General features: G+C 45.7%; 1 protein-coding gene across 4 annotated transcripts in view; it reads right to left on the bottom strand.

The window, feature by feature from the left end:
• Positions 1-19,613, bottom strand: part of Lhfpl2 (LHFPL tetraspan subfamily member 2) — a 153,427-nt gene that overhangs the window by 69,227 nt on the left and 64,587 nt on the right. For 3 of the 4 annotated variants that reach the window (XM_017590688.3, XM_063281488.1, NM_001106402.1), the window contains one exon: positions 19,461-19,519. The exons of the other annotated variant lie outside the window; for it this stretch is intronic. The gene's annotated coding sequence lies outside the window, so the exon portion shown is untranslated. Of the gene's footprint in view, positions 1-19,460; positions 19,520-19,613 lie in introns of those variants that run through there. 4 annotated transcript variants of the gene reach the window in all.

Raw genomic sequence — 19,613 nt, 5'->3', positions numbered from 1 at the left:
GACCTGTTTGAGCAATCTTGGCATGTGTGGGGTACGGCAAGAAGGATACTTGCTTCAGACTTGATACTCTTAGGGGCTTGTGGAAATCACAAGAGGTGTGTGTGGGTGTGTCCACGCTAAGAATGAAGAGGTTAGACCATAATCAACATGGGTGAGCAGACATCGCTGCTGGAAGATGTAGTCCTCCTGGGTTTGTGTGCAGGAGTGGTAGAGCAGGACTTCTGAAGGACTCCCCATGCTTCCAGCAATGCTTGGGTGGCCCCTTTCCTGCATGCTCTCCAGCAATGCTGCCCTGTGTTTTTGTCAATCTTGGCCATTTTGACTAGGGTAAGGTGATGTCTCAAAGTCCTTTAAGTTGCCATTTCCCTGATGACTAAGACTGTGGGACATTTTCTTAAAGTGTTTCTCGGCCATTTGTGTCTCATCTTTCGAGAACTTTCGGGTTGTTTTCTTGATGTTCAGGTTTTTAAAAGTCTTCGTGTAGTCTAGATCGGTGGTTCTCAACCTCCCTAGTGCTGCAGCCCTTCAATAGAGTTCATGTTGTGATGACCTCTAACCATAAAATTATCTCATGGGTCCTTCGTAACTATGATTTTTGCTACTGTTATGAATTCTGATGTAAATATCTGATATGCAGGATATCTGATATGTACCCACCTAAGGGATATCTGATATGTGCTATGCGACCCCCTGAGGGGTCATGCACAGGTTGAGAACTGCTGTTCTGGCTAGTAACCCTCTGTCAGATGTATACTTGGTAAAGATTTGCTATTAACTGCTTTGCATGAATGGTGGTGTCTTTTTTTGGGAGGGGCGGTACAAAGCTTTTCAACTTTATGAAATCCCATTTATTAATTGTTTGTCTTACTAAGGATGCTACCAGCTCACGAAGTCCTTCCCCCTACTAATGGGGTCAAACATATCACTTAGGGAACAACTAGGCCTTCATCACAGGCGCTTGCTGCAGTAGAAGAAGGTGATTATCAGAGACCCAGAGCTGGACACAAGAGACTTTGCAGCACTCAGTCCTACCTGGGATATCTTTTATCAAACTCTCCCCTCAAGGCTCAGGGTCTACGCAGAAGAAGAACCAGAAATACTGTAAGGTCCAGAGGTGGTGAATAACTCCAAGGAGAAACCGTGTCTTCCAAGCATGGCAAGGCCGCTACACATGTGAACTATGTAGCACATACACAAGAGCTCACAAGTTCAAGCTGGACAAAATCCCAATACAGGGAAGGAGAATAGGCACAGAGGCCTCCCCCTAGCCAAGGAACTATTTGTAATTGATACCTGCTGGGAGAGGGAAAATCAGTTTTCTCCAATGGAGTAACACTGTGCATGCCAACTCCACTCTAAGATAGGCCTCATGCTCAGGAGTGTGGCTAACAAAAGACTCCATGGTTTGTTATTGTTTTGTGTTTTCTATGGTTTTGTTTTCTTGTTTTTCTTTTTGAGAGAGAAAGACATGAAGTTGGGTGAGTAAAGAGTGGGGGGAGGACCTGGGAGGAGTTTGGGGAAGACGGAGAATATGATAAAAATATTTTGAATGAAAAATTTTGTAGGTAATTAAAAAACTAACGTACAATGAATACATATGTATGTAGCATGCAGTCACAGATGCAGTTGTTTCAAACACGCTCCTCCCTCTCAAGACTCAGGGACTACTGAGGAAGAAGGGACGGGGGAGAATTGAAGAGCCAAAGCTTGGGGAGGACTGCAGAGAAACAGTGCCTTCTGGGCACTGCGGGAGCACTGCACTGGCTGGCTGCAAGATCGAGCTAGTCAACACTCCAAGTGGAGCTGGTGGGGGAGTGTCTCACGAGCCCCACCTCCTGGCTGAGGACTTACTGATAGCTAACGGCTTTAAGGAGGAGAGTCCGTTTTCTCTAAGGGTGAGGCATTTAGGTTGATTTTGTTTCAGTGGATGGCCCCACACACGTGAACATATGTGTAGTCATATCAGACTTCGTCAGTTATTAAAGAAGGGGATATGAATTTGGGAGTGGGTGGGGAAGAGGAAGGGATTGAAGAAGATTTAAGGGGAAGGTAAGAGGGTAGATATATCAAAACACATGGTATACATACATATTATTAAATTTTCAAAGAATTAATGGAAATGTTTCTCTTAACATGAGAGTGAACAGATGCAATACAGTAGACCATTTAAGAAGAAAAAGTCAAACCAAAGAGACCCATGCTCAGCCCCATTACTCTACTATCTGTATGACCTTGGGCAAACCATTCAACCTCCCCACCTGGAACAGAATCTTCATTTCCTAAGACACACAAAGCATCGTGGGCACGGTGCCCAACACACAGAAAACTCTCAGTAAAGGACAGTGTCTGTCACAAGATTTTCACAACCTCACCATCGCTGTTGGTTGATGCTTGCGTACGAATACAAGAGTCACCTACACATACGACCAGACCGACAGTCTCCTCTCCCCTGGCACTTAAAGGTGGCTGTCTGCATGTCCTGTTTACACTGGCCGAGAGTTCCCCAGTGACAGATGCACACACAGGAACATGTATTTGTTTAGTTCTTTGCATTGGCTGCTCCCAAATGTCTGTGGATTGATCTATGTGGATCTCAGAAATGCAATCGTTAGCTGCCAGACTGAAGAGGTCTCTCTCTCTCTGTTTGTTTTTACTAGAAGTCAGGCCTCTGAACCTGTGGTTTGCTAACTCCCCTTCTAAGCACGGAACTCTATTTATAAAACAGAATCTGATGAGTAAATCCTGTTCTGCACATAAAAAGATGAAAGAAAACGCCTCCTTCCCCAAACTCCTTCTCACGTATCCCCTTAAACATGCCCCTGCGACCTGGAACGGTCTGTAGAACATGCTCAGAAAGACACAGATTTACATCTGTTGTCCAAACTTGAATCCTACTATCTATAAACTGGACCGGGCTTGCAATGGGACGAGTCACTGCTTCACCAGTGACACAAAGCCAGAGGCCCACAAACCACAACACTCAACTCCTTAAACATCACCAACATGGCTGACCTGGACAGATGCGGCAGTCTTTTCACTGACTACAGAGTTATAGCGAGGCCCACCAAGTACCCTAGGATTGGTGTTAACGGCAATTAGCTTCTTGAGGGGCCAGATTCCTTCGGCTGTTCCTTGTCAACACTAAGTAACGGCATATAAACCAGGGTCAACCCAATCTATCAAAAACTCAAAACAAAAAACAAAACAAAACAAAGACCCAACCAATATTCAATAAAAATGTACTTTTCTGGTGGAATTAGTCACTCCTTAGGATACTGGCGAAGTGTCAACAGAGTCCGGCCTCCACATGTATGAAGTGTAATGGAGACTGAAAATCAGACAGCAGTTCAGACCAGGGAACGGAAAATGCAGCAGCTGGGGAAAGTCATTACTCCTGCAAACGCCAGGCCAGGAAGCAGGCCCCACTCCCCGCTTAATTACGACTTAGCGGAAGCATGACATGGGTTTAAGTGTGGGAATCTAAGAGGTAGAGGGCTTGTTTGGGGTGGTCTGAGGGAGACCAGCCAGGAGTGATGGGGTTGGAGCCAAGAGACAAAACATCCCAACCAATCCTGAGGAAAATATTTCCTTCTCAGAAAAGGCTGCTCTTCCTCCCCAGAGAGAGCTGGAAGACTCCCGGCCTGAGTCATCTGGAAGCAGATTTTACAAAAAAAAAAAAAAAATGCTACAGGGGATCCCAGGAGGGTTGGTCTGGCCATGACAGAAGACGGCGGGCGATTCAAGACCAAGTGGGTCTTTCCAGTTCCAACTCCCATGATTCCTGATCTTTCTTGCTTCTTCCCAACTCACTCCAGACAAGCTTGGTCTGAGCATAACTGCCAGGATCCTCTGGCCTCACAGCTTCAAGACCTGGACATAAATGTATGAGGAGACCTCTGGCTGAGGAGACTTCCTTGTTAGCCAGCTCCATTGGCCCCAAGCACCAAGAAAAACAGGAGAGATCCTGTCTGAGGACCTGGTGCTACTGGCCCAGACTGTCATTAGCTAGGCCCGCCTACCCATCCATGCCCTCTCTTGTCTCTCCACCTCATTGGGTACCTCCTGGAAACAGCCCTCCTGGAGACATCTGCTAAGCGGCTTTGCTCCTTGGCAGTCAGGAACAATGAAGCCTGCTCTTGATGGACACGTTAGGAAAATCTTATATCCTACAGCTGCACAGCGGACGGGTGGATTTCAGTGGGTCGGATGTCTGCTGAAACCTGATGATCAAGCTGTAGGAGTAAGTCGTAAATGAAACTAGTCACCCTCACAGGTAGCTGTCTGTCCTTGGGAAGTCCCCTCCGCCTTTCCCAGGCAGTATGAGCTCAATACTGCTGGCTCACTCATTCTGGGTTTAAGCGCTTTTTTTTTTTTTTTTTTTTTTTTTTTTGGCACATACCAAACATATTATATTCTTGTTAACTATTCACTAGACTTAGATTTCTGGAAACCCCTGTCTAGAAATTCAGTTTAAAACCAGAGAAGTCTAGAATGTATCACGTAAGATTTTTGAATGGTACTTTTGCCTCCTGTCTGGTTTCGGAGCTCTTGGTGTGTATTAATGCTTCTGCTAGGATAACCATTAACTACTGCTGTGTACCAAAGGTACCTCCAGCCGTAGTGGCCGTAGACAGCAATGATGTATCGTGAGTCTCTGGGTTAGCTGCTGGTCTTATCTGGACATGCTTGGCCTCTGCCCATTCTAGCACTTGGCCCACTGGGCTAGCCTGCCCATGGGACCTCCATCCTATATCCATTGGTGTTCTGTTCACTGGTACAGCTCGTCCATCCCGAGGCTAGGCTGGCTTCTTTTTACATGGAGGTCTCAGATACATTTCAAGAGGGCAGAAGAAGAGGTCACTCATGCCAATAAGATACAGACTTTGAAATTCATGCAACACTTGTGTTACATTGTATCCATGAAGTCACAAGGTCAGCCCGGACTCAAGCACTGGGGATAAAAGACTAACTAGTGAAACAGGAAGCACTGAAAGGACTGTTGCCATTTTAAATCAGCCCACGGCAGTATTCCCCAACTGTGTCCAAATGACGTGAGTTAGGAGATGTGGCTACCGTCCTCTGAGACCAGAGGGATCTCCGACAAAAACTGAGCCTGTATATGACCCTTAAAGAGCCACCACATACATGGCCGAATCCTCTGCACAGTCTGTATGAAAAGTAAATCCTGCCACTGTGTTCAGCCATGAACAGATATGCTTATAGAAGCAGAGAAAAGACGTTTCCCTGGAATGTCACTTTGAAAAGCTTGGTCAGGAGCTTTAGACATTTAGCGAGGTTCTAGTTTAACTGACTTGGTCTTGCTCTCTCGTGAAACATCTTCGAAATCACTGACACGTCTAAAGGACTTCTACCTCAAGGAGGAGACCCAGAATCTGGCAAATCTTCAACTGGAATTCTCCACCCAGATCACCACACACCTCTCTCGGGTACTCAGACATGAAGAAAAATGTTCCTAAATTTGAATCCGCGAAGATTCAAGGCCTTATCTTTTAGGTGTAATATGTCTAAATACTAATAGAAGTATTGATTCTTAGACAATGAATATTCAAATGCACTGTGGTTAAATCTCCAAGTTTAAACGCTCAGTGACAATCATACCACAGACATCAAAACAGGAGCCCGATGACAAAAGTGCCAGCCAGCCACTAAGGACCACTGGACTTCTTACCGGCCTGTTATCTGCCAGCCTGTATTTCCCTTCCATACGCTTTGCCTCCCAATTGAAAAGAAAAATCCTTGTCCATCCTCAGAACCAGGTTTCTCAACCGGTTCTTCTCAATAACCACCATGCTGCTGGAAGAAATGATGGCTAGGCTGGTCCTGAGAACTACAGCGAATCAAGATCTGTGTTGCTATTCCAAAAGCACGCAAGACCAGAACACTTGAAGGGTGGTCACCTCAAATTCAAGAACCATGTCCTTGTGCACGGAGAAGACTGTCTGTACACAGCCAAAAAGCACACTGAATTATTGGGTGCCAAACCCAAGGCTAAGGAAGTACCCTGTTTACTTTGGCGCTCACTCTTACATTAGAGAGAGAGAGAGAGACCGAGAGCAGTACAGGGGAGGAATTCTGGAGCAATTTATTACAATTAATCGTTCCTATTCACTCTGCTATCTGCCAGCCTGTATCTCCCTTCAGTGATTCACTGAAAGACTCAGGAGCCAGTGGTCACGTTACTCAAATGCTCAAGGCATTCTCACATTTATTTATTCGTGGTGTTTTAAGATATTAAGCCTTTTATGTTGTGAAATCGTCATGGAAACAGATCCCGAACTGCAATTTCGAAAGCTGGAATAAAAGTGAATCTAGAGAGGAACGGGGAATTCCATTGGGGGAGGGGGCGCTCTACAAATGAAACAAGAGGAAGCAGGGACTCCTGGGAGGGGAGCCCTGAGTGTACTGGCCGGGGCTAGGAAATGAACAAGGTGTCTCCTTGTTCCACAGAAGCCACTTGAGAGCCTGTGTGACACTGGACAAAGGTAAATCCTTGTGTGCAGTTGTTTTGTTTGTTGTGGTTCTTGGACAGAGCATGGGGACCAGTGCGTGCTAAGTGAGCCCTCTGCCACTGGGCTAGATCCCCAGAGTCATGGATGCTTCTCATCTATGTAGCAGAAGTTCCGTCAGTGCAAGTGTTGGAGTGATGGGACTTGACCTGCCATCCTCAGAGGATCTGAAAAGGCATCCGAAGGTCCAACTCCTGCTCATCATCCTTCTGGGCAATGGATACCACAGAGAGTTTCTAACCCTGAGGAAGTTAGCTATTCTGTCAGATACGGAAGGCTGTGACGCTTGGGGAGAGGGGCTGAGCTGGGTAGTGAAGTGTGAGGGAACACGGATGTTGGCGTATGGTTCTGTCACTCTCCTCCATCCACACGTGTGAGATTCTTAAGAGCAGGCACGCCCCACAAGCATGGCCAAGCACCATATCAAGGGTGAGCAAGAGGCTGCTACTGTTGAGGGGTTAAGAAAAATCAGCAGTTAATCCCATGTGTTATTAAACAGAGCTGAATTTGGGGCTGGCAAGATGGCTCAGCCATTAAAAGTGCACAGTACACAGCTCTTGCAGAGGACTCCAGTTTGGCTCTCAGCACCTGTATCAGGTGGCTAACGGTGGCTTGTAATTCCAGTTTCACGGAACCTAACGGCTTCTTCCGGTTCCTTTACACATGTGGTATTTATAAACTCATGCAAGGTAATATACACACATATATTTTTTCCTAAAATATGTAGATCTTTATTAAATACAGATGAACATTAACACAATACCAAACAGCTAAGACTTGGACAGAAACCACATGGGAAATATACAGTATGATTTATATGTGATATTGACCACCTTCATGAGCATGACTTCGAGGAAAGCACCCAGATTACTCACCAACCACCAGGTACAAAACCTAATTATCGCCACCAGAAAGTTTTACCAGAAACCCCACATGGGTATGCTAAGCACCATCACTACCACATCCCTAAGTTGTCCCAACCATAGCAGAACGTTTGTCGGAAGCTTGGGCTATCGGTCAGCACAGACAGTTCAGACATAGGCAGTACACATATTTACATGGCCGTGTGCATAGGAGGAAGAGGAAGCAGGGACACGGTGCTCAGGACAGTCACAACTGACTTCACCTGCCTCCCTCTACCTCCTGCCAAAGTCTCTCCAAATCACTGCCTCCTGGTCACACGCTGAGGTCGCTCCCTCTTCATCTGTCTACATTCATCTCTGCCTGCCATCCGCTGGCACAACCTTCAAGGCCCAATTTGTACGCCACAGGTCTTGGATGTCTCCCTCAGCTGGTGAGAGTTCATTCTCCTCTCCTCCTCTCCTGTGTCTCCACTGTGATTGGCTTACCACAGTGAATTTTCAGCTTACCTCTCGGCTAAACCAGAAGGAGGTCTTTAAGGACAGGGACATAGCCCCAGGGTCACACATCAAGCTAAAAAGACTAGATATCTCCACCCTCATCCTCTAAATGACAGGAAGGAATCAGCGGATAGGCCACTGAGAGACACCATACTCTCGTACGTCAAGACGCATCTGAAGGGCCTCCACATTAGTGTCACTGCAAGGGACAGAAACGTTGGCACAGAGGACCCCTTGGAGGCAATGCTTACAGCACTAGGCTCTACTCTCTCTGCTTCCCTAGGAGATCCCCCAAGTAAACCAGTCTGTGTTCAGACTTGGCTGGCCGCACATTTCCGACAGTTTTGTTTTCTTCCTGATCTGTGTATTGGGAAAATGTTGTAATTTCCTCGTGGGCCTCATTATATCTCTGAAGGCTGATTAGGGCTGAGGAAATGTCCAACCCCCAATCAGCCTTGACACTCCAGAAGCTCTGTGTGTCAGCCCCTTGTGTTACTGAGACACGAACATTTGGGAATGTCATCTGAGTCTCCCTGCAGCATCCTTCCCCACTTCAGGATGAGCAGACTTCGAATTAAGGAACTCGATCAAAAAGGCAGCCTGCAGGATGGCCACCTTGAGGCACAGAAAATAGTCCCATTCATGAAAGCCACCATGCCATGTCCCCACAGAGGGACCTTTCTGTGTCACTGTTACCATGATCCTTACAGCCTTGAGAAGAGAATGGAGATGTCTCAAATCTCTGTGAATGAACTTGTTACATGTGTTCTAAAACAGACTGGATTTCAGGGGCTGTTTCCAACTTCATGGTATTAAATTTCCTCTTATTCTTTCCAGCACCATATTTCCATTAAGCCCTTTGAAAAAAAATACAAAAAACTTCACCCTGGGGAAGAATATTTTGCTATCTTAATAAAGTCTTCCAATCCTCAGGAGACAAGTCCCCATATTTTCATTCTCAAAACTATTAATTTTATTCCCTCAAAGAATCTTATGAAAATATTTGTATTTCTTGCCTGAGATCCCTGGGAGGTAAATTGAAAAAAACTAACTAATAAGGGATAATTCCAGTATGACCAAAACAATACATACCGAAATATGGAAATATGGAAATAATTAAGACCCAAAGAAAAAAATGTTAAAGGCCTCAAGGCAAAAGCCCTAACCAGAAAATGCTTTGAGGGGCTCTTTCCTCACTAACGTGCACCAGATATAATTCAGGGTATGCTCTGTTTTAAACTAAGCAAGTTGCTTTAAAAAGATTTAAGTTTCTATAAATGGTAAATTAGTAGTTAGGGATTTGTTTTATATGAAGATTTTGTCAGTGGGGCCTGGGGCGGGGTGACTCGGTCTATGGAGTACCACTCAGCATGAAGACCTGAGTCTGATCGGATCTGATTCTCAGTGCTCACATGAAAAGCTGGCTGTGTCAGGGTGTGCCTTTAAGCCTAAGCAGACTGAAGACAGACATCGGAGGAGAGCAGGTAAGTTCTTAGAGAGTCTATAAACACTTCCTTACAGAGAGCTAACATGTCACATTTATTTTATTCAGTTATATCCCATCTGCCCTGGAAACAAAAGACATTATAAATTTAGGGCAGATGACGGGGAATTGGGGTCTGTGAGATGGGACAGGAGAGGGATGCTTCCTGGGTGACCTTCCAAACGCAGTTACCACCAGTGACTTCTACCCTGGTCTCTTTATCCTTTCCACGCCAGGGTTCTCTAAATATCGGACAATTTTACGTGCAATTAACAATCACTGAGCACACAATTCAAGCCAAGCAATGTGTACTGGGAAACGGTGAGGGTGTGTCACAGTCGTCACTATCATAAATGACAACTGCATGTAGCTGAAAAAACACGGACCGTTTACAAAAGAGAAGGCGCAAGCTGTTACGTGGCTCATGAGAAACAAAGAAAGCATCGACTTCATTAAAAATAAAAACACAAAACACAAAGTTTGCACGAGGATGGAAATTTGAACCCAGGAGGTCAGGTGAAGGCAAGGCAGATAGATGCATTCATGGTGGCCATCATCTCTACTCTCCAGCGTCCCCCCACCCCTTCCATCAGTTACCCAATGAGAGTTTGCCAAGTATGGCCTCTGGGCCAGACCCAGCTGCTGCCTACTTTGAACTTGGTGTTACTGAAAGCACACACGTGCAAAAATTGAAATAAAATAGCATTCTCTCCTTTCTATCCAAGGTTTTATTGATTAGGGTATCACAAAACAAACCCTATTTTATATTACCAAGGTCTAGCTTGGAGACATCTTTATAACCGAACAATTCTATATCCAAAGTTCATCATTCACGGCCAGACAGGAAAAAGCAAATGTCAAGATGAAGTTCAAACTGATTTAAATCTACCGGGTGAAACAGTAAACTAATAAAATGGTTTTTTCTTTCCCTAAATGAACAACTTTTTGATATGGGGAGAAACACTAACAATGCAAGGAGAAAAAGTAACCAAGGTTGTATGCAGACCAAAGCCTTAGTGAGGGTTATTATTGCTATGATGAAATGCCATGACCACGGCAACTTGGGGAGTAATAGGTTTTATTTGTCTTACATGTCCTCATTGTAGACCTTGATGGAGGTCAGGACAGGAACTCCATCAGGCCAGGACCCTGGAGGCAGGAGCTGATGCAGAGGCCATAGAGGGGTGCTGCTTACTGACTTGCTCCTCATGGCTCGCTCAGCCTGCTTTATACAGAACTCAGAATCACTAGCCCAGGGATATCCTCACCCAGACTGAGCTGGGCCCTCCCCCATAAATCACCCATTAAGAAAATGCCCCACAGCCTTGCCTACATCTTATGGAAATACTTTCTTAATTAAGGTCCCCCCCTCTCTTATGACTTGTGTCAGGTTGACAGAACATTATCCAACACAGTGACGAAGAGACTGTTGAAGAAGAGACATCAGGAATGGATAGGTGGCTTAGTAGTTAGGAAAGCTCTCTGCTCATCAGAGCAACCAACCCCCATACAAGTGCATGCAACCCCAGCTCCAGGGGATCAGACACCCTCTTCTGTGTCTCTCAGAGGGCACTGCATTCACGTACGCATGCACACATAACTAAAAGCCAAAATAAGATATTCAAAAGAAGAGATATTCTTAGGAGCTCAGCCATTAGCAGCAACACCTAAAAAATCTGGTGATTTTCTTGCCCTGCATGCTTTTGCTTTACTGCATAAACACAGAGAAGGACGCGCACACACACACACACACACACACACACACACACACACACACACACAGCCCTCTGGCCGCCATAGTCCTGTCACAACAGTAACAGTGTAAGGCTGCTGCTTGGCTTTAAGAGTGTACCTCAGTGGGGTTGGGGATTTAGCTCAGTGGTAGAGCGCTTGCCTAGCAAGCACAAGGCCCTGGGTTCGGTCCCCAGCTCCAAAAAAAAAAAAAAGAGAGTGTACCTCAGTGTTCGGTGGCACCAAAGGAGACTGACAGGTGACCCTGGGCAGATTAAATTCATCTTTACCTTGAGATGTAGAAATGATCTAAAAATGCCACCACACTACACAGAAAATCACAGTCGCTGGAGAGCAGTGCATCTGTGTGGGGTTCGCCGTGTGGCTTTCTCTGCAGCGCCCCCTTCGCAAACGCTTACTAACGTCCAGATGGAGCCTTCAAAATACCTGATGGAGGGGGTGAAAGGCTGATAAGGAGCCTATGAAGCCGTGTCACCACCACTGCACAGCTCTTCAACCCACTGGCGCTCCACGAATATTATTGACTTCACCCTAGTGGTCGCTCCCTAGTGGGAGCGTAGAGTATAGACCATGTCCCTGAGTTCCACAAGCGGCAAGGGGACCGACCAGCTCTTTCAGAGGGATCACACTGGATGCCTAACACGGAGAGCTCGAGACAACCTGAGCAGGGGTTAATGTCAGCTGCAAGCGTTGCATACCGGGCACACTTTGGCATCATGCAGAATAACTTGCATCAAAAATCAGATAAAACCAACAGTGCAGCCAAGATTGCCAATCGGTCTGAAGAGATTTTCCTAGAGTGTCTGACACCCCTGCCTTTGACGCATGGTGGGTGGCTGACCTGTGGCTTGGGGGACACTAGTACTGGACACATCTGGAAAGACAGTACCACCAAATGACTAGTGGTTTATCCAGCATGGAGCCCTAGGGAACGAAAAGATTATAAACATGTTATCATGGTGATGGAACTGGCTCAAATGGAGATGCAGGTGAGATCAATACTTAATTCAGAAGAAGTCAGTTTCACTTAGGAAACCATGACAAGTTCTGAAAGAGCAGAGAGGGGATCTATCAGGTAGGATCTAGGAACTTCTGACACATGCAATTGTCCTCTGTAGTGGTGAATGGGGATTACTGTGATTTGGTATGAAACTATGATTTCTTTAAAGAAGAAGAAATAGACGGGTATAGCCATACCCCATCCTACACTGTGTCTTTCTAGTCCATGGCCACAATAAGAATCTGGCGAGGTTAACTCATTCCATGTAAAGTCACTCATACGTTCCAGGTCCAAGAGGCTTCTGTACTGTCCCTTGTATATCTGTCCAGCTCAGTCAGGTTATTTCCTTCTGTTATGGTTTGGAGCTGAAGTGACCCCAACAGGCTCATGGCGTGAGTGCCTGGTCCTCAACAGATTGCAGCAGCACCTGGAAGGCTACAGAGACATGAGGAGGTGGGGCCCGGTGACAGGAGCTCAGTAAATGTGGACCCCTGGAGGACATGCCCATCCCAGGTTCCAGCCAGCTCTCTGTCGTGTTTTCCCTGTGTGGGCCAGCTTCTTCTGGGACACGGACACTGACTGCCAAGTCTCCCCCACCACACTGGACTGAAATTTCTGAAACCAGGAGCCTTTGCTCCGGTTGGTAGGTCCTGTCAGTATTTTGGTTACAATGATGAAAAGTAAGTAACACAGTTTCCTTTCTCCATCATGGAAGAAAAACACGTTCTAGGGCTGGATGTGTGGGCACCTGATGTCAATTCCAGCGCTTTGGGAGGCAGAGGCAGGTGGATCTCTGAGTTTGAGGCTAGCCTGGTCTACATAAAACCCTGTGTCAAAAAAGGGAAAAAAAAGGGAAAAGGGAAAAGTTAAAAAAAGGGGGGTGGGGAGAAAGGGAGGGAGGGAGAGAGGGGAGTGGGGAGGGAGGGGACTGGATAGAAGGAGGGACAGGTTTCCAGCAATGAACATGAGGAGTGGCCCTTCATGTAGATGAATGGCAGCAAAAGTATCAACTAAAGCTAAATTTGCCTACTGCAATACCTGCAGACAGAGCATATATATATATATATATATATATATATATATATATATATACACATATATATATGTATATATGTATGTGTATATGTATGTATATATATGTATGTATGTATGTGTATATATGTGTATTATATATGTGTGTATGTGTGTATATATGTATGTATATATGTATGTGTGTACATATGTATGTATATATGTATGTGTGTATATGTATATATGCATGTGTGTATATGTATATGTATGTATGTGTGTATACATATGTATGTATATATGTATGTATGTGTGTATATATATGTATGTGTGTATATATGTATATGTCTGTATGTGTGCATATATATGTATGTATATATGTATGTATGTGTGTATATATATGTATGTGTGTATATATGTATATGTCTGTATGTGTGCATATATATGTATGTGTATATATATGTATGTATATATGTGTGTATATGTATGTATATATATGTGTGTGTATATGTGTGTGTGTGTGTGTGTGTGTGTATGAATTCACTATTTAACCACAATGCTTTGTTGTCCTTTGTTAACACCAGCAGCATCCCTGTGAAGAATCCCACCATGAGAACACTTCATCAGATGGAGACCCAGAAGGCACAGAGGATGGGCACCCTGTAATGAAAGGAAGCTGAGATCCTTTCCTTGTCACATAGGGTTCCCCTTAAGCGTCTGGCTTCACCCTCTCTCAGAGCAGCTTACTGTCCCTACTCCTCACAGGCTCTGAGGTCAAATCTCGAGGTTTCTTTTAACATCTGTCCACTGTACTTTGGGGCAGTGGACCGTGCCAGGAAACTTGGTACGGTCAAGTGGGTTCAGAAAACCTGGTACCCTGATACCTGAGGATGGTAGGTGTTTCATCGACTCCCAACCAGGTTCCTGTCCTGTGACACATGTCCGCGGCACCCCATGGAGGAAACCATTAGAATCAGTCATGTAGGGGCAGCACCTGAAGCCCCTCCACATGCAGATGAGGCAGCCCTAATATTTCAGACCCAGCCAACAGAAAGCATCTGCCTTTAGAACCCACCCCACCCCAAAATGTATATAAGACGCAGTCTGCAAGGAATAAGGAGCAAGAGCTATTTCATTAAAAATCTGTCATATCAGAACTGCAACACTTTTGGGGAAGAGAGTTCTCTCACAAAGCTTTCACTGTTGGGAGCTGCTCGAGCCTACTGCAGTCACTTTCCCCTCAGTGCCCCTGACCTTGTCTCCTAGCCTCCCGATGTCATCTGCTGCCTTGCATCTGCTGGGGCACAGCAGCAGCCGCTGAAGAGACCCAATGATTCGCCCAGATCTGACTGCCCCTCTCTGTTCTTGCTGCTCCAGAGCAGCAGAGGCCTTGGCCTCAGAAGATCCCACTCCTCCTCACCTTCAGAAAGCACAACTCTTTGGCTGCTCTGGCTAGGCCGGAGCTCCGCAGATCTCCACTAGTGTCTCGTACGGGAGCCGGCACAGTGCTTGAAGTATTAAGGCAAAGCGATTCTCCTAATGCTACACCCCGTCTCTGCTCATACCTCCAGGCAACCCACTGACTCCTGCCTCGTTAGCCTGTGCTCATCAGTTAGCTGAGGTCCCGCCCACTCTGCTTGCCCTCTGCCCTCTCCCTTTCGAGCCACAGGCATCTTCCGGCCTGTTTCTTGCCTTTGGGATTTGGCTCCAACAACCAATACACCTATTAGCACTTCCTCTCTCTTCCTATCTGGAGCTTACATTAAGTCCACACTCACCCCTCCACTTCCCAGCATCCACTGAGCACACATTACACATCAGGCACTAATGTTGGGCGCCCCATTGTACTGAAGTCACGGCCTCTCCATCCAACAGACAGCCATCAAGCGCCCAGACACTGGGGACATCTATAAGGCTCAAACCTTCCTTTTAAAAGTCATAGTTTACTGAGGAGAACCACATTTCATTGACAGAAGGGGAGAGCCCCTAAGAGGCTTTTATAGCCAGAGGTCCTTAAAAGAAACAAAACATACAAAAACAAGTGGTTATCTCAAAGTTAACTAAAGTGTGTGTGTGTGTGTGTGTGTGTGTGTGTGAGAGAGAGAGAGAGAGAGAGAGAGAGAGAGAGAGAGAGAGAGACCACTGGAGAGGTGGCTTAGCAGTTAAAAGCACTGATTGCTCTTCCAGAGGACCCAGGTTTGATCCCCAGAACCCACATGGTGGCTCAAAAATGTCTCTAACTCCAGTTCTAGGAGCCCTGATGCTCAATTCCAGCCTCCTTGGGTACCAGGCACAGGCATGCACAGTAAAAATTAACAAACAAAAAAAAACATAAAAAATAATTAAAAGAAATAAAAGAGCAATCAGAACTCTAAAATATCTACATATTTCATGATTTTGAAGGTCTTCCTCAAGCCATGAAGAAGACTGTCATTATCACAAAAGTGATACATTTGCTTCGATTCACACTTAGTAAAGAAAGGAAGCTGTCACACTCTGACCCAGTAAACACTTCTCTACTCCCTTTAACTACTTCCGGATTGGTCATGGAATTGAGTTCTACCCTGAGCCACTGCCAGTTTAGAAAATCGGGAACAGAACAGCTGAGGTACACAAGGAGAAACCACCTTTCCAGCTACGGAAACACTCGTCATGAAATTCCCAGTTGAGAAGCCACCTCTGCTTTCCCAAGTTGTTCTAAAGGCACGAAAAATTTCCCAGGAAGTGAACCATATGTGCTAGCTTTTTAAATGATGGAAATTAAATAGTTAAAAATTCAGTGCCTTGGTGGCCATTTAAGAGCTCAGCTGCCTGTGGTGCGGGGGTGTGGCTGCCACTCGGGCCAGCACCAGGCTCAGTGCTTTCACCCAGGTGGTTCACTTTGTTCCAACCTAGAAGAAAACCCAGGAGGACCAAGGCTGCCAATACCATCTACAGACACAGCGGTCCATGTGATTACTCTCCACCAATCCAGATTACCTTTCCTGGACCCAAGGAGCATCGCCTGGTACCACAGGCAGACCAGGAAGCCAGAGTCACACTCGAGGGACTTTAAAGTGTGGGCACTTTTCAGTAGTGACACCTTCGTCTTCCTGTGCTGTGTTGTAGTTCTTAAGAATCACTAGATGTTAGTTCCTTATAGCACTAGGCATACACAGGGGGAGCCAGACGAGGTGTCAAGAACTCGGCCAAAGTTACACACCTAATTATAAGGAGGGCTTCAAGCCCAGAAAGCCTTTTTTTCACTTTTTTTCTCAAGAGCTGCCAACAGAAGTCCGTGGATGTTAACCACATACTTGAACTTGCCCTCTTTAAAGTCTTCCCACAATCCCCACAGGGCAGAGAGCAGAGCAGAGACACCTTGCCTCTCTACCAAGGAGACAAATGTCCAAAGACAAATGTCAGTGAGAACCTGAGAGAATGGGTTCTCAGCCTGCACATCCAAGCAAGTCTCCACAGTACCTGGTGTCAGAGAGTCTGGCAGGGGACACTGGTTGACCGTTTTGATACACACACCTCTGCCTTCATTTCCCTCAGCCTCCCAGACCAGAGAAACAAGAAGCCATCCCCAAGAACAGAGGTGGAGTATAGGAGGTTCCAAAACCTGACCTGGGCACAGAGCTTCATGGCCCCTCTGTTGGGATCCCAGCCCATGTGTGACCGGTTCAGGGGATTATGTTGATGGCAGTTGGTGTCCAGAGTCGCCTCAAACTACAATTGTTCTTTCCGCTCAGGAGAGGGCTGCTACCGTGTAGAGAGAGCATAGGTAACAGAAGTAGGACCACGCTTCGATTCCGACATCCTTAGTTCCGTCCCATCTGACCTGATCAAGTTGGCATTGCTGGTCTCAGACGGATCCTCAGCTAAAACTAACATGCAGGACCCAGAGAGAGCTGGATTTACGGGGCTTTGACAGGGGACCAATCAATCACCAGGCCAAACATGACTTGGCTCCTCAAGGCACTGCCAAATGGAACTGGCTTCTCCCCAGAGCAGGATTCAAAAAGCCAGCCCGGCAGTGATCCAGGGTGACATCCCACAACGGGGAAACTGAACCACCACCAGAACACATGGAAAATGTGGGCCCTCGGCCTGGGTTTTCACATGACTGCGCGTGGCGGGCAGCACGGTCTGGCTCTTGCTCCTGGGAACTAGATGGTTCCCCTGAAGAGAGGGACAGCCCTGGTTCCTCACAGCACAGCCCCCCCCCCCCCGGTTGAGCATATCTTCCCTGGACCATATGAACAGACACAGGCCTCACTGCCGACCCCCACCCCGCCCCCACCACCAGGCTCCCAGGCACCTAACATTCCAAATCTAAAATGCTCAGCACACTGGTGTCACTAGACAGATTCTAAGCAAGGTTTATGAACACCCAGTTCAATAAATTCTTTGCAATAAGTCTCTTTAACATACAGGAAAGGGTGGCAGACAAGGTGTCAGAAACTCAAAGTTACACATCTAATTATAAGCAGGGATTTTAAACCCAGAAAGTATGCACACACACACACACACACACACACACACACACACACACACACTCTTATGTATGTATGTATGTGTATGTATTCATATGTGTGCATATATAACACATATATGTACCTAGGTCTGTATACTATACATATATGCACATACATATTTTTGAGACAGGCTCTTAAGTAGCCCAGGCTAGCCTTTAAACTCACTGTAGCCAAGGATGACCTTGAACTTTTCATTTTTCCTGCCTCCACCTCCTATGATTACAGGTATCTACTATGTCTCTGGTTAAATAATGTTTATTAATAGAAAAATCAGATTGTACCATCTCCACTAAATAAATATGGAACAAATATTTGAAGATTATCAGTTTGATAAGCTGCAAACATTTACCCTGCCCAGGACACCATCTGTTTCAAGCCAGCCCTTGCTTTCCCGTGAGAAGGTTGCTGCTCTAATCATTTTATAACTCAAGTGTTTGTGATTCTCATCAAAAAGAGTCCAAGTCTCCCAACAGCACTGCAGCCTAGTAACGCTTGAGAAGTCAGTAGCACAAGATGGAAAAATATGTTCTTTCTCAAAACGTGCAAACCCAAACAATGGCTTTTCTACAAAGGGGGTGGTATTTGTAGGAATGCCCTACCTCAACCCTCTGCGTAGCAGGCCCTACTGGACAGGCATCAGTTGGACTAGAATCTGTACTGGACCCTGGCTCCTTCGATCTAAACTCATTGCCAAGGTTGTAACACTAACGGGGCCCTGAGAGGACAGAGGTGAACAGGCCCCGCTCTCTTTTGAGAAACAGAACTGGACTGGTTTTTAGCAACAAATATTCAAGTACCCGTTGCCTTGATTTTCCTAAATGTGTGTGCCTAAATTGTAGCCAACTCCTACTCTAATATTTTCCAACGGTGACCTTTGTGAATTAAAATCTACTCAATCATTAATCACCTGTGACTGAATCATTTCCAAATTTCTTTCTGGCAATCCCTCCGTAAGAATGATCATCGAGCAATAAATCTGGGTTATTTAAATTGGCCACATCTACTTCCCTGTTTGAGAGAAATGATATAGGACTTAGAATGGTCTACAGAGAGGCTAACAGAGGAAGACCATTCCACAATGCAGATCGCTAAAACTGTTTCTGAGCAGCAGCAGAACAAAGCAGATCAGAACTGAAGAAAAAATTAAGAGTATTGAACGCTGCCATGAACTCTGTGATAATGATTGATGTTACCTAAGTGGTACATTGAGTCTAGCAAACTAGGGCTTACCACAAGTGTGGTGGTTTGAATGAAAATGGCCTCTATAGGTTCATATGTTTTAATGCTTGGTCCCTGGCTGGTAGAACTGTTTGGGAAGGATTAGGAGGTGTGGCCTTGTGGTGTCACTATGGGCTGGCTTTGAGGTTTCAAAGCTCACAGCAGGCCCAGTTATCTCTCTGTCTCCTACTTGCAGATGAGGTGTGAGCTGTCAGTTGTTGCTGCAGCCAAGTCTTTGCTGCACCATCATGGGCTCTAACTCTCTGAAACTGTAAACCAATTAACATCTTTCTTTCATAAGTCACCTTGGTCGTAGTATTTTATCACAGCAATAGAAATGTAGCTGAGATGCCAGGCAAAGTCCCAAAAGGTGAAAAGCTATCCTTTCTCAAAAAATGCTTCCAACAATAACAACATCAAGCCAGACACCATGGCACCCACTTTTCATCCCAGAACACAAAGGGCAGGGGCAAGAGGATTGCTGTGAGTTTCAAGACTACATGGGTTTTATATATAACAAGACCCTGTCTTGAAACACAAAACAAATAAGACAAAGAGAAGTAAGCAACAAGGACCCGTAATTGCATTTACCTGTTTATCTTGGCAGCAATGCTGAGAAGCCTCAGTGAACAACTTTAGAAAAACACCACCTAAAGAGACAAACAGAACCAATTGAGCAAAATATTAGGCATTTGTTCACAGTACCAAGAAAACCTTTAAGCAATTTTATATCTCATTTTAATG

Source organism: Rattus norvegicus, chromosome 2, assembly GCF_036323735.1.
Source record: "Rattus norvegicus strain BN/NHsdMcwi chromosome 2, GRCr8, whole genome shotgun sequence".
In the NCBI taxonomy this organism is placed as follows: Eukaryota; Metazoa; Chordata; class Mammalia; order Rodentia; family Muridae; genus Rattus; species Rattus norvegicus.
The sequence above is the reverse complement of the archived record's forward strand: the minus strand, read 5'-3'. Positions and strand labels throughout refer to the sequence as shown.